Source organism: Myxocyprinus asiaticus, chromosome 35 (genome assembly GCF_019703515.2).
Source record: "Myxocyprinus asiaticus isolate MX2 ecotype Aquarium Trade chromosome 35, UBuf_Myxa_2, whole genome shotgun sequence".
In the NCBI taxonomy this organism is placed as follows: Eukaryota; Metazoa; Chordata; class Actinopteri; order Cypriniformes; family Catostomidae; genus Myxocyprinus; species Myxocyprinus asiaticus.
Window position 1 is genome coordinate 6839081 of NC_059378.1, and position 19298 is coordinate 6858378.

General features: G+C 38.9%; 1 protein-coding gene across 3 annotated transcripts in view; it reads left to right on the forward strand.

Annotated features, from left to right (window-relative positions):
- The window catches only part of LOC127426171 (IQ motif and SEC7 domain-containing protein 1-like), a 295619-nt gene that overhangs the window by 171349 nt on the left and 104972 nt on the right, over positions 1-19298 (forward strand). The gene's annotated exons all lie outside the window — the stretch shown is intronic.

The following is a 19298-nucleotide window of genomic DNA, read 5'->3' on the forward strand; positions in this document are numbered from 1 at the left end:
CAAGGAATAATTTGATATTCTTGAATACACCCGATTTCACCTAGTTTAGCTATAGCAATCTTTCCTTAAAAACAAGCTTTTCTTAATCCGTTTTTTAGTCTTGTTTTCTAAATAAAAATATCCAAACATCCTAAAAACAAGATGAATGCACCTGAAAAACAATATTGCATAAAATATTAAGACTTGTTTTCAGAATATATCTTGAATTAAATTATTTTTCTTACCCAATTGGCCATTTTATTATCATTATTTTAAGTATTATTATTATTGTTAATAATAATAATAATAATAATAATAATGTTTTAGTATTATTATTTTATTATTTTTAATATAATATTTTATATTATTATTATTATTATTATTATTATATTATTTATAACAATAATAATAATATTTTGTATTATTATTATTATTATTATTATCTTATTATTATTGTTGTTTTTATTATAATAGTGAGTTTTTGAAGTATAAACCTCACAAAATCTTGTTAGATTTATGCCTTAATTTATCACTTAATATAAGTTAGATTCTTGTTTTGATATGTTTGCTGGAAAACAAGAGTGACAATAGTTTTTTTCATCGTTAATAATGTCATCTTTACATTGTAAGTCCTGGTTCTCAGCTGGGGTGTTGCATAAGACGATGACCCATGTCTCCATCTGCTCCTGAACTCTGTCCCACTGCCGCCAGCTGAGCCTCATACCGGGGGGGAAGGATGGAGAGGAATTGGGACAGCCTTTCAATATCATGTGACCCTCCCTCAAGGTCACCCTGCTCAAGCATTACTCCTCCAGAGCAAACCATGACTAATCACACTCTCTCTCTCTCTCTCTCTCTCTCTCTCTCTCTCTCTCTCTCTCTCTCTGTCTCTGTCTCTGTCTGAGTATTATTTAATTTATAGATGGTGCTCTCCAGAAAAGCACTGCTCAGACTAACAAGCCACCCTTGTGATTTTTCCCTCTGAATTGCATTTGAATGCGATTCAAATGTGTTTTTTTTTTTTTTTTTTTGAGTGAGCTCTGCAGCAGTCATGTTGACGGTAATGGGAGGTGGCTTGATGCCATAGCTCGCTGGATGAAGGCGTTCACATTAGCCCGCCAGCGAAAGCCACGTTCCAGCACTGAAGTCAGATAAGCATGATTTAGCTTGGTGGCACAGCATTATTCTGTCACTCTGTCAGTGTGCTGATGGGATTAATGTGTGTTGGTGTGTCAAATTTTGTGATTAAGGGTCATTGGTTGTTGAATGTACTTTCAGGTTTTTTTATTTTTTTATCCCATTATAATATTCTAGGTTCAGTACTTGTTAAGCACAATTTGACCACTTTTATGGCGTAATGTTGATTATCACAAAATTAATTTCGACTTGCCCCTCCTTTTCTTTAAAAAAAAGCAAAATTCTGTGTTACAGTGTGGCACTTGCAATGGAAGTGAATGGGGCCAATCCCCATTCAGTTTCAAAAGTATAGCCACAAGACTTCAACAATATGCAAGCACTTTAATGTTATGAGCTCATACGCCTCTGTCGTGGCTCTGAAACGCTGACTTTAAAGGATAGTTCACCCAAAAATTAAAATTCTCTCATCATTTACTCACTCTCATGTCATCACTACATATGATAGGTGTGGGTGAGAAACAGATCCATATTTAAGTCCTTTTTTACTATAAATCTCCACACGCTGTCTCCATGGTAACACGCTCAACAAGCCACATGATAAAATGTGCGGATTGACGGTCTCAGACGTGGAGGCAACTGAGATTCGTCCTCCGCCACCCGGACTGAGGCGAGTCACTACGTCACCACGAGGACTTAGAGCGCATTGGGAATTGGGCATTCCAAATTGGGAAGAAAAAATAAAATAAAAAATACAGCAGGAAAATTGTTTTTTTTACAGAGAGAAAGTAACTTATCTACACCTGCTTACTGATTTACCGAAGTGTCGGCAGCTCAGGATTTCATTGCAATTATCTTCTTTGTTTGTAAGAGATGTCGTTTTGCGTCTGCATTTACTTTGCCCTATAATCTGAATAACGGATCCTGTATTCTTGCTTTGTGAGCATGAGTGAGTCATATTTATTTTTATTTTACATAGTTTTAAAAGACTTTAAAATGTCGTATGCTTAGCATTAGTCAGCAACTGCTGACACAGGCAATGATTGCATGCGTCAAAGAAGTGTTGGTGCCTGCCTCATTGTATGAAACCTGATGATCAATGTTATCTTCCCAGTCTTTCTGCTGTGCCTCACTGAATTTAATGGATTTCATTATGAACACTCACTCTTTGTGCTGAGACAATGATGGAATCTTCTCATTTGAATCTTCATAGTCAGACCAACACAACATAGACGTCACTAGAATTTGTCTGACCACAGCATGGCTTTCTATGTGTCTCATTACCCATCTGCAGAGATGCATCATCCTGAACATCTTGGAAATTTAGCAACTGCTCCATTAAGAAACATTCAAATTGGTACAGAAACAGAAATTCCAACCCGTCTGCTATGAAAAAGTGGATTATGAAAGCCTATGAGTTCTGGCACCGCTCTGCTGGTGGGGTCATTCGATGACCCTTAAAACATACCACACAGGATTTTCTGAACTATAGGGTATGTGTCCCTTAGTATGTTTAGTTCTCGTGTAAAGAGGCTCACTTTGAGCACTGATTTCGGTTGCCTAAAGCAAATGTAAACAGATGAGACAAAATAAAAAAATAAGACATGTCAAAATATCAGTGCATTAGGCCTCAGCCATACTGTGCAAAGCCAAAACGGAGTAACTACAAGTGTTGTCAAAAGTGAGCGTGTGTACATGCACGATCTTACATCAATAATGCTTAATAAGCCAAAAACTTGTGTGGTCATGTAAATGCATTAAACGGTTTTCCTATATCTGGGTAAGGTCATAAACGGTTTAAGCATAAACCGATCAACAAATGTAGATTTTGCCCATTATTACCCCGATTTCACGTTGCAGTTAAACACCTTTACTGGCATTCTTACCGGTTTATCCTGTGAATAATCAGATGATTTCAAATGTAAAAGCACACACTGAGTTATGACCAAAATCAGGTCTCTTAGACTATGATCTGTCCTGTGACAGACAGGTTTGGCTCAACTATGCCCAGATTCAGAGAAAACAGTGTAAATATTGCAATAACTACAAAATTTCCAAGTAATTATTGTTTCAGTTTTAACGTAGTTACTGTGTTTTGCTTTTGTAGAGCTGCATAGACTCATGTATTCTTTGGTTATTGAGTATTTTTCTGTAGTATTGTTATTAAATGTGCATAGTTGAAAATGTTATTTTCCCCTGCTGTTTAATTACAATATGTAGAGTCCATTTGCATACTTCAAACATTCGAAGAGTCAGTTTTGTTTTGTTTCTTTGCTCTGAAGTGCTCACATCCTCCACTCTCAACTCTACTGCCATCAACAGCTTAACAGCACAAACCAGCATGCCTCGGCTGACATTTTATTCACATTTCATCTTTATATGGAATTGTTTAATTTGCTCACATCAAACAGCAACTTCAAAGCAAAGGTTGAACTCACCCTGTTTCATCTCGGCGTGAGGAACGTTCTCATGAAACTGTCGTGCCAACCTCAAAAAATACCATCATATTGTCGGTTTCCATTTGCACTGTAAGTGCATTTAGGTTTTGTCACTTCCCCCAAGTCTCTTTGAGTTCATAACTTGGTTGGGGAATAGAGGCAAACTACACTCATGTACAAGATGAAATCATTAAGAAATTCAAGATGCCCATTATTCTTAATTAATAATGAGCCGTTGACGAGTGTCATGAAGCTGAGAGACCACAGTGGCACTGTAACTGTTTCATCCGTGTTGAGGGCTGTTACAAGAATCCATATAACCACGCCAATTTTTGCTTCAGATCTGGTATTATGGGTTACAAAATGAGTAAAGTTGATGAGTTTTAGCACAGTCAGTCTCCATCCCAGCCACTGAAACTGAAATTACAATTCTTTGGTCTGTACATGGAATTAATTGCCTCTTAATCTCATATGGTTGTTACTTAGTACTTAGAACATTAAACCTTGGTTACATTTATTTTAAGTGGTCTGGTACAGCTCCAACAAGCTCAAATGGCTTTTGTTTCTCTGTGATATAGACCAAATTACACACAGTTTTGTCCTTAATATTGAGTTGAATACACTCACCATTCAGCTGTGCATTTAGTTTGCATGCAGCATGTTAGCTTTCCCAACACTGGAAGGGAACCAGTCATTTAATATGCTAAACCTACATCTGATCCTGTTTTGCACCCAGATGTTCTTATTTGCAAGTGCAGCCATTCGTCTCTGTGTAATTTGTATATCTGTATAGTCAAACTGGGTGATCTGTTCATATGTTCATAGCAGAATCACGTTTAACATGATTGTGATTAACCTTTGACAGAAGTGCGTAGAACAGGAAATGCAAATGAGCATTTGGAATATTAATGGAGTGGATTGCTGGGGCGGTGTTTTACACCACTAGGGGGAGCAAAGATCTACAATGATACATTGTTTTGATTCATGAACAGGGCCTGAAGAGTGTGCAGTTCTGTTTAAAGAGATAGTTCAGCCAAAATGTTTTATTTTGTCGTCATTTACTCACCCACATGTTGTTCCAAACTCGCATGATTTTTTTTTTTCTTCTGTCGAACACAAAAAATGTTGTTGGGTAGACTCATCATTAAATCTTTTCTTCCATAAAGTGAAAGTGAATGCAGACTGAGGCTAACATTCTTAACATCTCTTTTTGTGTTCCCCGGAAGAAAGAAAGTCAAATGGGTTTATAACAACATGAGGGTGAGTAAATGATGACAGAAATTTCTTTTTTAGCTTAACAATAAGGCTTTAAAATAATGTTAACGACACCAGTTAATGAAATTGTTAACTAACACTGAGCAATACGTTGACAGCATTTATTGATAGTGGTTCATTTGAATTTCTACATAAACTAAAACAAAATGTTACATTTAAAAGTTGTATATGTTAACATAATGTAATGCATTATAAACTAACATAAAGAATATTATGTTGATAAATTAACCTTAACCAATTAATAAATGCTTTAAAAAATGTTGTTCATTGTTAGTTCATATACCTAAAGTATTAAATAATAACAAATAGAACCTTATTGTAAAGTGTTACCAACACTGGAAAAAAAGAGAATTCTGTAGATGATGACTAAGCACATCACTCTTTTTACATTACCATTGCGCTTTCCTGTACAAAATGAATGACTAGTGCTGAATTGTACTGACAAAGCACCAAACCCCTCACCAAGAATGAAGAAGATCATTTGGGATGAGAAATGAGACACATCAAGAAGTATCATTACGGATCCACTTTAGGGCGTTTGGAACTATAAATAGATACGATTTGATGTCATCAAGGATGGGGGTGACTTTTGCACTCCAGCGTTTCTTTGTACTTGAACGCTTTCACAGACATTGTCCACAGGAGGCTATTGTTCCAGCTGTGAGCAGGGAAAAAGAGGTGCTTTCTGAAGACCTTTGCAAGGGAGTGATTGTGATAATGCTGTACTAGAAATAGACATTTCACAATATTTTGCTTTCTTTTTTCCTTCTTTCTGGTGAGGGTCGTAAATACAGCACATGTCCCAATGCTCCATTTAGCCCTAAACGGGCCACCAACAGGCAATAATTCCCTCAGTTGTCTGAGTTTTTCTTGGCAAAGAACAGATTGGAGGCCATTAGGGAAATGATTGCTATAGAAGACATTTTCTGCACCAAAAAATGAGTTGCAGGTCTGCTCTGATAAGGCCTACCTGGTCTCATAGACCCTGTTTCCACCTGGTATTAAGATGCGTTTCAGGGGATCCGATCAGATGTGGTTAGCCCTAAATACAGGTCTAAACGGGGTCTAAAATGTTTTATGATCAGACGCTGTGCTAAAACAAGACTTTAAAATTAGCAGATTACGAGTGGTTTTAAAAAGAAATAACCGTCCGATCTGAACATTTTAAAAAGCGGATACATACACAATCACGAGAGCTTCACTGATCTTCTTTAGTGTGTCTGATATCAATACAGATGACAAGCACGAACACCTGAAGCTCCTTTAATACAGGTAATTCAATTTCAACCGCATCTAGGAGAAACAGCGTGCCGTTTCGCACTTTCTTTTGTCTTTTCTGACTTTGCTGCGCTTTAATATCATGCAGTAACACACTGGCATAGTGATTGATGTGTGTCATGATGAAACAGAGACCCTGCCCTCCAATTCGGTACACAAGTGGTCACAGGAGATGCATTTAAGCGACCAGGTGTAAACAGCGATGTGCCTCACCTGACCACATGTGATCGATCACCCAAGATACATTGTAATACCAGGTGGAAACGGGGTCAGCACATTACTATACCTACATTTTTGCAAAAGGATTTTAACGTGGTAAAATAAACACTAAACGCGCTATACAACAACAACTTTTATTCACTTTCACCAGATTATCAGTTCAAAAGCACCTACATTTCACCCTATTCCTCACACAATGCCATCTTACGACACCTTAATGCGCTACATTTTAACGTTTCCATTACATAACCATCTACATTTACGGGTTTGTTTAAGCACAATCAATTTGCGCTGTTTAGGTTTAAGGTGTAGTTATCTTTGTTGATTTAAATCTCGATAGAGCATTAACCTCAAAACTTCTTCTGTTTGCAAATAAATGAAACTTGCTTTTAGCACCACTCAGTGGGCATTTCACCTCGGAACTGCCGCCATGAAACCTGTAAGGAGCCACGTAATATCATTTTGCATAAATGTCACCACCGTCATGTAATTTTCATAAGATCTCAATAAGCATTGGCCATTAACATGGTGCTGACCACAATGTGTTTTGTACAGTGAATTGGCTGCTGAGTGCATGCACGTGGTAATTTTTATAAAGTTCATGGTTTCCTTTCGTTGAAATGTTTGTTTCATTTTTATACAACAAATTATTTAGGGTCCACTGGTTCTACATGTTGTCTTCCACACAGATATCTAACCACAGGCACTGGCTTTTAGTTTATTTTAAAACAGGCCAATTAGAATATCAGCCATGCACATATTGGCTTCTCTGGAGCCTGCAGGCAAGATGCATGGCCTCGGGCTGCTGGACATGTCTACAGTAGTAGTGCAGGAGGATTTATCGAGATAAATTAGTCTGTCTGCCAGCACACAGATAGAGCTTGTTGTTGTGATAGCTATATCTCAGAGCACCGATATTGAGGCCACAAAAATCCAGCCTTCCTTCATCATTTCAACCTAGACCCCATCTGGCCTCACGTGCCATGATAATAACTGCAATTACACACCCACCTACCCGTTTGAGGTGACCAAGGCCTCTCGGGAGTCTTTAAGATGGGCCACAAGCTGAGGGTGAAGCCCTGCTGTGTTTAGTGCTTATTGGTTTCCGCCAATCAAACTGAAGATAATGCCACTCCGAGTTTTTTATCGTCAAAATGGAAGGGATAGTTCACCCAGAATGAAAATTCTGTCGTTATTTACTCACCCTCATGACATTTTTTCCCTATTCGGAAACACAAAAGGTGAATTTCTTGAGGAATAACCTGGCCAATCCATATAATGAAAGTGAATGAGGACAGGGGCTGTCAAGCTCCAAATTGACAAAAAGCACCATAAAAATATCATAATAGTGGTCTGTATGACCAGTGTTAATTTTCAGTTTTTTTTCTTTTGAGAAAAATTTCCTTAACATTGAGTACATTTTACTCTGACTAAAATGGCACATAATTTAAGTTGAAAAAAATAACATACAGTATTTTAGTTGACGATGATGTGAAAAATGACAACATGTATCAAACTGTAACAGACCAAAACTGATGGCACCAGGATGCACTGTGGGAAGATGACAAGCCGGTGGAGAGAGTGTGATGCTCTGGGCAATGTTCTGCTGGGAATCCCTGGGAACCCATTCATGTGGACGTCAGTTTGATACGTGCCACCTATCTAAACATCGTTGCAGACCAGGTACACCCCTTCATGGGAATGGTATTCCCTAATGGCAGTGGCCTCTTTCAGCAGGATAGTGCACCCTGCCACACTGCACACAATGTTCAGGAATGGTTTGAGGAGCATGATGAAGATTCACGGTGTTGCCCTGGCCTCCAAATTCCCCAGATCTCAATCCAATTGAGCATCTGTGGGATGTGCTGGAACAACAAGTCTGATCCACGGCGGCTCCACCTCACAACTTACAGGACTAGAAGGTTCAACCACAAATGATGTGACGATGATGTGAAAAATGACAAAAACATGTATCAAACTGTAACAGACCAAAACATTAACCAAGGAAGTCATTGACAAATAAGGTTGTTAGAGGTGATAAAAATGAGAAATCTTTTATAAATCTAGTTTAAAACACGTGTCAGGTTCGTAGAAATGTAAATATTTAAGTCCATGTTGGTTTCTAAAGATTTTGAAAAACATTTAGAGCATTTTCTACTAAAGCAATAAAAAATTATTTAAAAACTTTAAAAATGTGGTGTAACCAATAAGTAATTTTGCGCCTTGAATTCATTAGAGTGTACACAAATGAATCATTAATTCATTAATCATTAATCATTAATATCAAAAAGTTTTGTCAGGGTAAGACTAAATAACGTGAACAAAATGGGCCTTTGCATAAAAATTTATGAGTTTTTCATAAAAAAGTTTTTTTTGTTTTTTTTTATATTTTTTTAAGAAATAATAATAAATAATACATTATTCCAAACTACATATGCTACTTTTTTTTCAAAAAATTTCAGCTTTTAATGAGACTTTATTTTTTACTATCTCCGGACGTTTACACCACATGACGTTTTTTATTTTAAGCCCCATAAAAAATATTAAAATGACTGAACATTAATCGTTTTGTGTGAATTGCCTTTGTAATATATTTTTGAATAATTTAATTGATATAGATAAAACATATGAGCGTCACATCATTGACCCAAATGTTCAAATATTTTGAAAAAACTATAAACTACTTCAAATTATTTAAACATGTATCCAACATATTAAAGAATAATATTTTAATATGTAAGATTAAAAAATAAAGTTTTTATTAAAACAGTTTGATCATGATGCGTCTTTCATCTCATCTCATCAAAATACATTTGTCAACGAACATTTTGGTGTATGACTTGTGTGCTCTATTCCAAGTCTTCTGAAGTCAAACAATACCTTTGTTTGAGGAATAGACCCAAATAAGTCATTTGAGCTATATGATTTGAATGACATGAGTGTGAGTAAATAATGACAGAACTTTTATTTTTGGTGAATTATTCCTTTAAAGAAGCCATACAGCTCAAATAGGATGGCAACATTGTGATTTCTGACAGATAACATGGTATGTTTAGGAGAGAAAAGGAAAATAATTAAGTTTGCAGGGTGAGTGCTGACAAAATGGAGTCTGGGAGTGAAGGCAACCTTCAAAGTGCTCGTAACACAATATCACATCACCATGTTTTGGAATATGGTTTTGTTGATGCAGTCGGTTATTTTCAACCAACGGACATCAATTACAGTCTATGTGCTGGCAGAACAGTGTTTTTGGACAGAAAACAAAAGGAAATGGAAAATTCGTGTGATCAAATCACTCAAATGTGAAAATGCCATGACTGATATAAAACCACCCCTAAGCCTTTGTTGGTTTTCGATACACATGGTTTAATATCTATGTTCTCCGTTTCACTGGAAAATCTGTCTTTTGAAGAGATGTCAGGCCTAGGGGATAAAACGCTTCAATAGAACAAATATAGTTATATAATCAGTAATTATGTGAATCAAAACTGTCCTAGGACCATGGAACCAACCTGTGTTTGCACAGCTGGTTGCTCTGTGTAAAATACTCACTGCATATACTTATTTTGTTTGTGCCATATAACCGTGGTAATGTGGCTATCAGACAACCAAAAAATCTGTAATATGAATGTTTAGACAGTAGTGAGGTGTGTGCCTGACATAAAAAAGTATAGATCATTTTTTATTTGCAGATTTTTTTTTTTACATTTTACATTGATTTAGTTCTTTGTTATACCTCTGTGTGGGTGTTCAGAAGACTACCATGGTGTAATACATTGATGAAAACTTGTGGAACATCTTATTATTATTAATCAAAAAGCATTGAGAAAAGTGTAGGGTTTACAGTATACACCAATGAGACAAAACATTATGACCACTCACAGGTGAAGCGAATAACGTTGATCATCTTCTAACAAGGTCACCTGTCAAGGTCTGGGTAGATTAGATGAGAAGCGGACAATTAGTTCTCATAGTCAACGTGTTGAATGCAGGAGTAAATACCTGAGCGACTTTGACAAGGGCCAAATTGTTATGGCCAGACATCTGGGTCAGAGCATCTCTGAAACGGCATGGCTTGTGGGGTGGTCCCGGTCAGCTGTGGTGAGTACCTACCAACAATGGTCCGAGGTGGGACAAACTACAAACCGTCAACAGGGTGTTGGGCGCCTAAGTCTCATCTATGCGCAAGGGCAACGAAGGTAATCCCATCTGGTCTAAACCGACGGAAGGTCTAATGTGGCACAAGTCACTGAAAATTTTAATGATGGTTATGGGAGGAATCGCACCCTGCTGCGAATGGGGCTGCATAGCCGCAGACCGGTCAGAGTGCCCATAATGACCCCTGTCCACTGTTGAAAGCGCATACAATGGGCACTCGAGCATTGGAACTGGACCTTGAAGCAGTGGAAGTAGGTCACCTGGACCGATGAGTCCTGTTTTCTTTTACATCACATGTATGGCCGTGTACGTGAGCGACATTTACCTGGGAACTGATGGCACCAGGATGCACTGTGGGAAGACGACAAGCCGGTGGAGAGAGTGTGATGCTCTGGGCAATGTTCTGCTGGGAACCCCTAGGTCCAGCCATTCATGTGGACATCAATTTGATACGTGCCACCTACCTAAACATCGTTGCAGACCAGGTACACCCCTTCATGGCAATGGTATTCCCTGATAGCAGTGGCCTCTTTCAGCAGGATAATGCGCCCTGTCACACTGCACACATTTTTCGGGAATGGTTTGAGGAACATGATGAAGACTTCAAGGTGTTGCCCTAGCCTCCAAATTTCCCAGATCACAATCTGATTGAGCATCTGTGGGATGTGCTGGACCAATAAGTCTGATCCTGGGCGGCTCCACCTCACAACTTACAGGACTTGAAGGTTCTACTGCAAATGTCTTGGTGCCAGATACCACAGGACACCTTCAGGGGTCTTGTAGAGTCCATGCCTTGGCGAGTCGGCGCTGTTTTGGTAGCACGCTGAGGACCAACAGCATATTAGGTGGTCATAATGTTTTCGCTCATCAGTGTATATATACAGTACAGTATATTCAGTACTGTGCAAAAGTCTTAGGCACATAAGATATTTAACAAAAGCATTTGTCTAAGATTGTTATTTATATCTTTAGCTGTAGTGTGTCAATAGGTAATATACATTTTAGACTCTCAAAAATTCCTTCTGCAAATAGAATAGAATAGAATAGAAGGACATGTAGCCCTGCAACAGATGGCATGGCTCCACAGAGACCCCCACTGAACATTGAGTCAGTCTGGGATTACATGAAGAGACAGAAGCAATTGAGACAGCCGAAATAGATAGAAGAACTGTGGCAAATTCTCCAAGAAGCTTGGAATATCCTGTCTGCCAACAACCAAGAACAACTATGTTCTGGTGTCCCTAGGAGAATTGGTGCTGTTTTGAAGGCAAAGTTGGTCACACCCCAAATATTGATTTAGCTTTTTTTCTGTTTACTAGACTTTGAAAAATGAAAACTAATTATGGCCCTATTTTTGAAGAAATCCTCACTATGCAACATTTTTCACAAGTGCCTAAAATTTTGCACAGTACTGTGTATATATGTGTGAGTGTGTGTGTGTGTATATATTTATATTCCTGGGGTGTATATTCCTATATATATATATTAAGGGTGTAATGGTACACAGAAGTCACGTTTCGATACGTACCTCGGTTTTGGGGTCACAGTTCGATACGAGTTCGGTACAACAGGAAAAAGCAACAACTCCCAAATTCTAGGTTTCTTTTAATTTATTTTGAACAGACAGTAGTGCAAATTACAGTTTGTTCCACCTATCAGCATTTAGTCACCCCTGAGGGAGTTGGTACAGTACAGCCTCCTTTAGTGTATTAAGCACTAAGCAGTAAACAGAATGCACTCTTGCATAAGCCATATTTTTTTGTAGGGTTGATAAAAAACTAAAGGTATTTGGTCACAATCAGCTACAAAACTGAAAAGCATCTCTTGTGTTATAAAAGTACAAAATAAATAGAATAATGAAAAATAAAACATGTGCATTAGGAGAAGCCATTCTTGTTTTAGGTTGGTGCATAGATGGTCTCTTCTTCTTCTGCTCTTTTTTCTGTTGTGGCAGTTAGCAAACAGCGTTGCATTACCGCGCGCCCCCTTCTGGATTGGAGTGTGGATTGCCTGTGACTGACTCTGATGTATTCTTCGTCTGACTGCATGCACCGAACCGTGACGTCAGTACCATGATGGTTCGGGACGAATACATGTACCGTTACACCCCTAAAATAAATAAATATATATATATATATATATATATATATATATATATATATATATATATATATATTTATATAAGGTATGATGGAATTAACAGGCATATTTACATCTTTTATTTTTACATTTTTTATGTACAAATGGCCATTTCTTTGCAAATGAGTCTGGTGATAATTACATCCCTCCAAAAGAAACCGCTTTCAGGAGTAAACCATGCACACAAAAAATAAAAGTGCAAATCTATCAGTTTGAGATTTCCCCCACATTCCCTTGAGTGACATGCATGATTATGATGTCCTGTGTGGTAAAACTGTCATTCATATGCCTGTGCCTGGGGACCATTAACTGGTGCTGAGTTCTTGCGAAGCATTGGTTCATTAATAGCATCGTGTGGCATGTGCTGTCTTGGATGCTGACCGCTGTCATTAGCACCAGAGAGCGTGTGGCTCATTTACTGTGAACATGGAGCACAGCTGTGGCTTGAAAAGCCAATACCTGGTGTACAAGATGGACTAATGGGCAGATTTGGCCCAGTCAGCCAGCTCAATAGCACTTATACACTGCCTGGCCAAAAAAAAGAGTTGCCGTTTGGATTTAAATAAGCAGATACTTAAGAGCCTATGATTGGATCATTATTGCAGTGATTAATATGTTTCAGCTGGCAACAATTCTTCTAACCCTAACTGATGCAGTGTGTAGCTTTTCATTTCTTAAACAACGATGTCGGGAGATGTATCCCGTGGTCATGGAAAAGACGTTACTGTGTTTCAGAAGGGGCAAATTATTGGCCTGCATCAAGCAAAGAAAACAACTAAGGAGATTGCTGAAATCACTGGAATTGGGTTAAGAACTGTCCAACGCGTTATTAAAACCTGGAAGGATAGTGGTGAACCGTGTGCTTCGCAAAATAAATGTTGCTGGGAAAAAATCTTGAATGATCGTAATCGGAGATCACTAAAACGCTTGAAGTCACATCGTAAAACATCAACAGGAGAACTCACGGCTATGTTAAATAGTGAAAGTAAGAGCATTTCCACATGCACAATGTGACGTGAACTGACAGGATTGTAACTAAACAGCTGTGTGGCCACAAGAAAGCCACTTGTTAGTGAGGCTAATCTGAAAAAACAACTTCAATTTGCCAGGGAGCCTAAAGATTGGACTGTGGAGCAAAAGAAAAAGGTCATGTGGTCTAATGAGTCCAGATTTACCCTATTCCAAAGTGATGGGTGCGTCAGAGTAAGAAGGGAAGCGCATTAAGCGATGCACCCATCATGCATAGTGCCCACTGTACAAGCCTCTGGAGGCAGTATTATGTTCTGGGGTTGCTTCAATTGGTCAGGTCTAGGCTCAGCAACATTATGCATCAGTAAAATGAAGTCAGCTGACTACCTGAATGTACTGAATGACCAGGTTATCCCATCAACGGATTTTTTCTTCCCTGATGGCACGGGCATATTCCAGGATGACAATGCCAAGATTCATCGGGCTCAAATTGTGAAAGAGTGGTTCAGGGAGCATGAGGAATCATTTTCACTCATGAATTGGTCACCACAGAGTCCTGACCTTAACCCCATTGAGAGTCTTTGGGATGTGCTGGAGAAGACTTTAGTGGTTCGACTCTCCCATCATCAATACAAGATTTCGGCCAAAAATGAATGCAAATCTGAATGGAAATAAATGTTGTGACGTTGAATAAGTTTGTCAGAACAATGCCACGGTTAATGCATGCCGTAATCAAAACTAAAGGCGGTCCAACGAAACAGTAGAGTATACAACTACTTTTTTGGCCAGGCAGTGTACCTCCCCCCATTAAAGCTTATAGGTTTTCAGAGAGAAAATGGAGTAAGTAAATTGTTTAATGGTCTAGGATTGGGATTGTCTTTTTAAGGACGAGTAAGTTTTTCCACAAAATACTCTGACAAAATAAGCTCTTTATTGCAGAGACTGATACACTTGGAGTTTTTCCAAGATTCCTCTTTGTCTGCCCTGTCTTTGTTCTTTTACTTTCTTTCTGAAGTAATCCAGTGAATTCTAAAAGGTCTGAGACCACTTGTGATGCTTCTATTCTACGTTAATTTAATCGACTTTTCCAATACAAATTATATTATCAGCATAAAAATTTGAATTAAAAGTTTAATTGAAAAAGTCATACTGATTTCAGAACTTCTTAGTATTTGGTGTGTTCCCCTTTTGCTTTAATGACCGCATGCACTTAAGTCTGGCATGAACTACACAAGTTTGTGCAAAACCTGATGACCATGTTACCTCGGCATGACTGGAGAATGTTCCAAAGAGCATCTTGTGTGATTCTATGAAAGCAAGAAAATCTGACCTTTTGTAAAAATGAGTTAACATGGTCATTGTCACAAATTTGCTTATTTGATTAGTGATCTGATTTTGCAGAATCTTAAATATTTGTTCATTTTACGTCATAATGATTTATTTGTTTATTTCAGATTTAAATTAGATTTTGAATTTCAAATTTTCCCAAATATGGTTTTAGACATTTGGACCCCACTCTACTTTTAGTGACATAAGTATATAATTCTTTATCTAGGCATTTCTGGCAATGCAAATGCATTCTGTATAAGCTATCATGCAGCATTCAGAACATGTCGCTTCTGGCTAGAAGAAGACATCTCAGTCAACCGGGTGATGGATGTTGCCTCATCTGTTCAGTAGGTATCCCACCAGCCCCCCACTTCGACAAAATGGCCCCCTAAACTACCCTCAAGACAAAAGAGCTGTTTGCTGGGGTTCATTAATGAGGGAGATGGGACATATGTGGGTGTACGTATGCTCTCATGTGTATGAGCTATAAAAAAGTAGAATGGAACACATAATTAAAAGCAATTCAGTGTGACAGTAAATTGTGGTAAGTCTGGATGGTTTTTAAGTGAACTGTTTTGTATCTCAGATGTTTGAGTGCTAGTGATAAAACATTTCGATCACCTATGAACTGACAGTTATGAGGTCAAATTAGTAAAAAAATAAATAAATAAATATCCTTCTGTAAAAATCTGGGAAGAGATTTAGAATCATTTTGCTTGAAATAAGTTATTAGTGGGGCAAGCTGAGCCTCATTATGTAACCCTTCGCACACCATTTGTCCTACGCACATAAATGATACCTCCGATTGTGCTGCTTATTGAGGAGAGGCAGCTATTGCTTTTGTAAGCAATCAAACTTAAGAGAACCCACTTTAACAACCTGGCAACCACATAGCAACCCACTAAAACATACACAGAATGCCTTATTTACCAAATACTGTAGTAACGACCATGCAACCACCTCCAACACCTTAGCAATACCCTAGCAACCCCCCAAAACTTGCTAGCAACCACATAGCAACGCACTAAAAACACCCAGAATGACTTATTAACCTCATAGCAACAACCTGGCAACCACCCACAGCATCCTAGCAATGCCCTAGCAACCCCCCAGAACTCGCTAGCAACGCACTAAAAACACCCAGAATGTCTTATCGAACACATAGAAACGACCTGGCAACAACCCACTAGTGATGGGAAGTCCGATTATTTTCCACGAACCGGTTCTTTCGGACGGTTCATTTCAATGAACCGGTTAAAAAAAGCGGTTCACCAGTTCTTTTATTTCATCGCGTAATGATGTTACTGTACATAAAGATAATACCCCAGCATCGTGGAATACACGCTCAAACACATTCAAGAAAGCCATATGTAAGTGCATACAGGTGCATCTCAGTAAATTAGAATGTCGTGGAAAAGTTCATTTATTTCAGTAATTCAACTCAAATTGTGAAACTTGTGTATTAAATAAATTCAATGCACACAGACTGAAGTAGTTTAAGTCTTTGGTTCTTTTAATTGTGATGATTTTGGCTCACATTTAACAAAAACCCACCAATTCACTATCTCAAAAAATTAGAATACATCATAAGACCAATAAAAAAAACATTTTTAGTGAATTGTTGGCCTTCTGGAAAGTATGTTCATTTACTGTATATGTACTCAATACTTGGTAGGGGCTCCTTTTGCTTTAATTACTGCCTCAATTCGGCGTGGCATGGAGGTGATCAGTTTGTGGCACTGCTGAGGTGGTATGGAAGCCCAGGTTTCTTTGACAGTGGCCTTCAGCTCATCTGCATTTTTTGGTCTCTTGTTTCTCATTTTCCTCTTGACAATACCCCATAGATTCTCTATGGGGTTCAGGTCTGGTGAGTTTGCTGGCCAGTCAAGCACACCAACACCACGGTCATTTAACCAACTTTTGGTGCTTTTGGCAGTGTGGGCAGGTGCCAAATCCTGCTGGAAAATGAAATCAGCATCTTTAAAAAGCTGGTCAGCAGAAGGAAGCATGAAGTGCTCCAAAATTTCTTGGTAAACGGGTGCAGTGACTTTGGTTTTCAAAAAACACAATGGACCAACACCAGCAGATGACATTGCACCCCAAATCATCACAGACTGTGGAAACTTAACACTGGACTTCAAGCAACTTGGGCTATGAGCTTCTCCACCCTTCCTCCAGACAAACATACAAAACTTGCTCTCATCTGAAAAGAGGACTTTGGACCACTGGGCAACAGTCCAGTTCTTCTTCTCCTTAGCCCAGGTAAGACGCCTCTGACGTTGTCTGTGGTTCAGGAGTGGCTTAACAAGAGGAATACGACAACTGTAGCCAAATTCCTTGACATGTCTGTGTGTGGTGGCTCTTGATGCCTTGACCCCAGCCTCAGTCCATTCCTTGTGAAGTTCATCCAAATTCTTGAATCGATTTTGCTTGACAATCATAAGGCTGCGGTTCTCTCGGTTGGTTGTGCATCTTTTTCTTCCACACTTTTTCCTTCCACTCAACTTTCTGTTAACATGCTTGGATACAGCACTCTGTGAACAGCCAGCTTCTTTGGCAATGAATGTTTGTGGCTTACCCTCCTTGTGAAGGGTGTCAATGATTGTCTTCTGGACAACTGTCAGATCAGCAGTCTTCCCCATGATTGCGTAGCCTAGTGAACCAAACTGAGAGACCATTTTGAAGGCTCAGGAAACCTTTGCAGGTGTTTTGGGTTGATTAGCTGATTGGCATGTCACCATATTCTAATTTTTTGAGATAGTGAATTGGTGGGTTTTTGTTAAATGTGAGCCAAAATCATCACAATTAAAAGAACCAAAGACTTAAACTACTTCAGTCTGTGTGCATTGAATTTATTTAATACACGAGTTTCACAATTTGAGTTGAATTACTGAAATAAATGAACTTTTCCACGACATTCTAATTTATTGAGATGCACCTGTATGTAATTCATTACACCTCTCGACGTTTCGCCCCCTCATTCAAGTCCTCAGACCGGTTCACACATGCTCATCAGCAGCTCACTCATCAGTTCTCAGTATTTCGAACCGAAAGAGCCGATTCTCAGTTCAGTGTACTGTTAACTTGAGAACTGCTGTGATCGACTCAGTGTACTGTTTATCCGAGAGCTGCTTTCCCCGGATCATTGTACTGTTGAGAACTGTTGTGACAGTAATGCAGTCAAGTCATAAAAATATTTCCAGTATGTTTTATTTGTTATACTTTCTGCTGTTAAGCAAAATACACCAGAAACATACATTTCGCCCCCCTTAATCACACGGCACACACATGCTAAGTATCAGCAGTTCATCAGTTCTCAGTATGTCGGACACCTCCGAAAGAGGCGATTCTCAGTTCAGTGTACTGTTCACTCGAGAACTGCTGTGAGCGACTCGTTGTACTGGTGACGTGAGAACTGTTGTGACCGGAGCGTTTCATCCAATTTGTGAACTAGCTGGAGCTGTTCATTGCAAAGAAGAGTTAGGAAAAGCAGATATCACCATTTCTGGGATCATATTACTCCCAGGTATCAGCTCACCTAGCAAAAACCTAACAACCCCCCAGAACACCCTAGCAACCGCATAGCAACACTCTAAAAAACACCCAAATTGTCTCATCGACCACATAGAAACGAACTGGCAAACACTCACAACACCATAGCAATGTCCTAACAATCAACAAGAACACCCTAGCAACTGCAAAGCAATGCACTAAAGAAACACCCAGATTGTCTTATAGACCACATAACACCCTGGCCACCACTCACAACAACTAACAATGCCATAACAAACACCCTAGCAACCACATAACAACAAACTAAAAAAAACAACCACATTATCTTATCGACCACATAGAAAGGAACTGGCAAACACTCACAACACCATAGCGATGCCCTAGCGATGCCCTAGATGCCCCCCCCCCCCACGAACACCCCTAGCAACCACATAGCAATGAGTAAAAAACAACCAAACTGTCTTATTGACCACCTAACACCCTGGCAACCACTCACAACTCCTAGCAATGCCCTAACAATCCCCCAGAACACCCTAGTTACCACAGAGCAACGCACTAAAAAATCACTCAGAATGCCTCATCGACCACATAGCATTGTCCTGGCAACCACCCACAGCACCATGGCAGTGCCCTAGCAATCCTCCAGAACACCCTAGCAACCGCATAGCAGTGCAATAAATATACCCAGAATGCTTGATCGATCACATAGCTACATCCTGGCATTATGGCAGTGAGTTTTGCACACACCAAAATCCACATTCAGAATATGTACAAATGTATTTTGTGAATGCAATTCAGCATCCTCCCTGACAATCAGTCATAATTTGCTATGTTATGCTTTTTTTCTTCTCAATGTTTGCAACATTT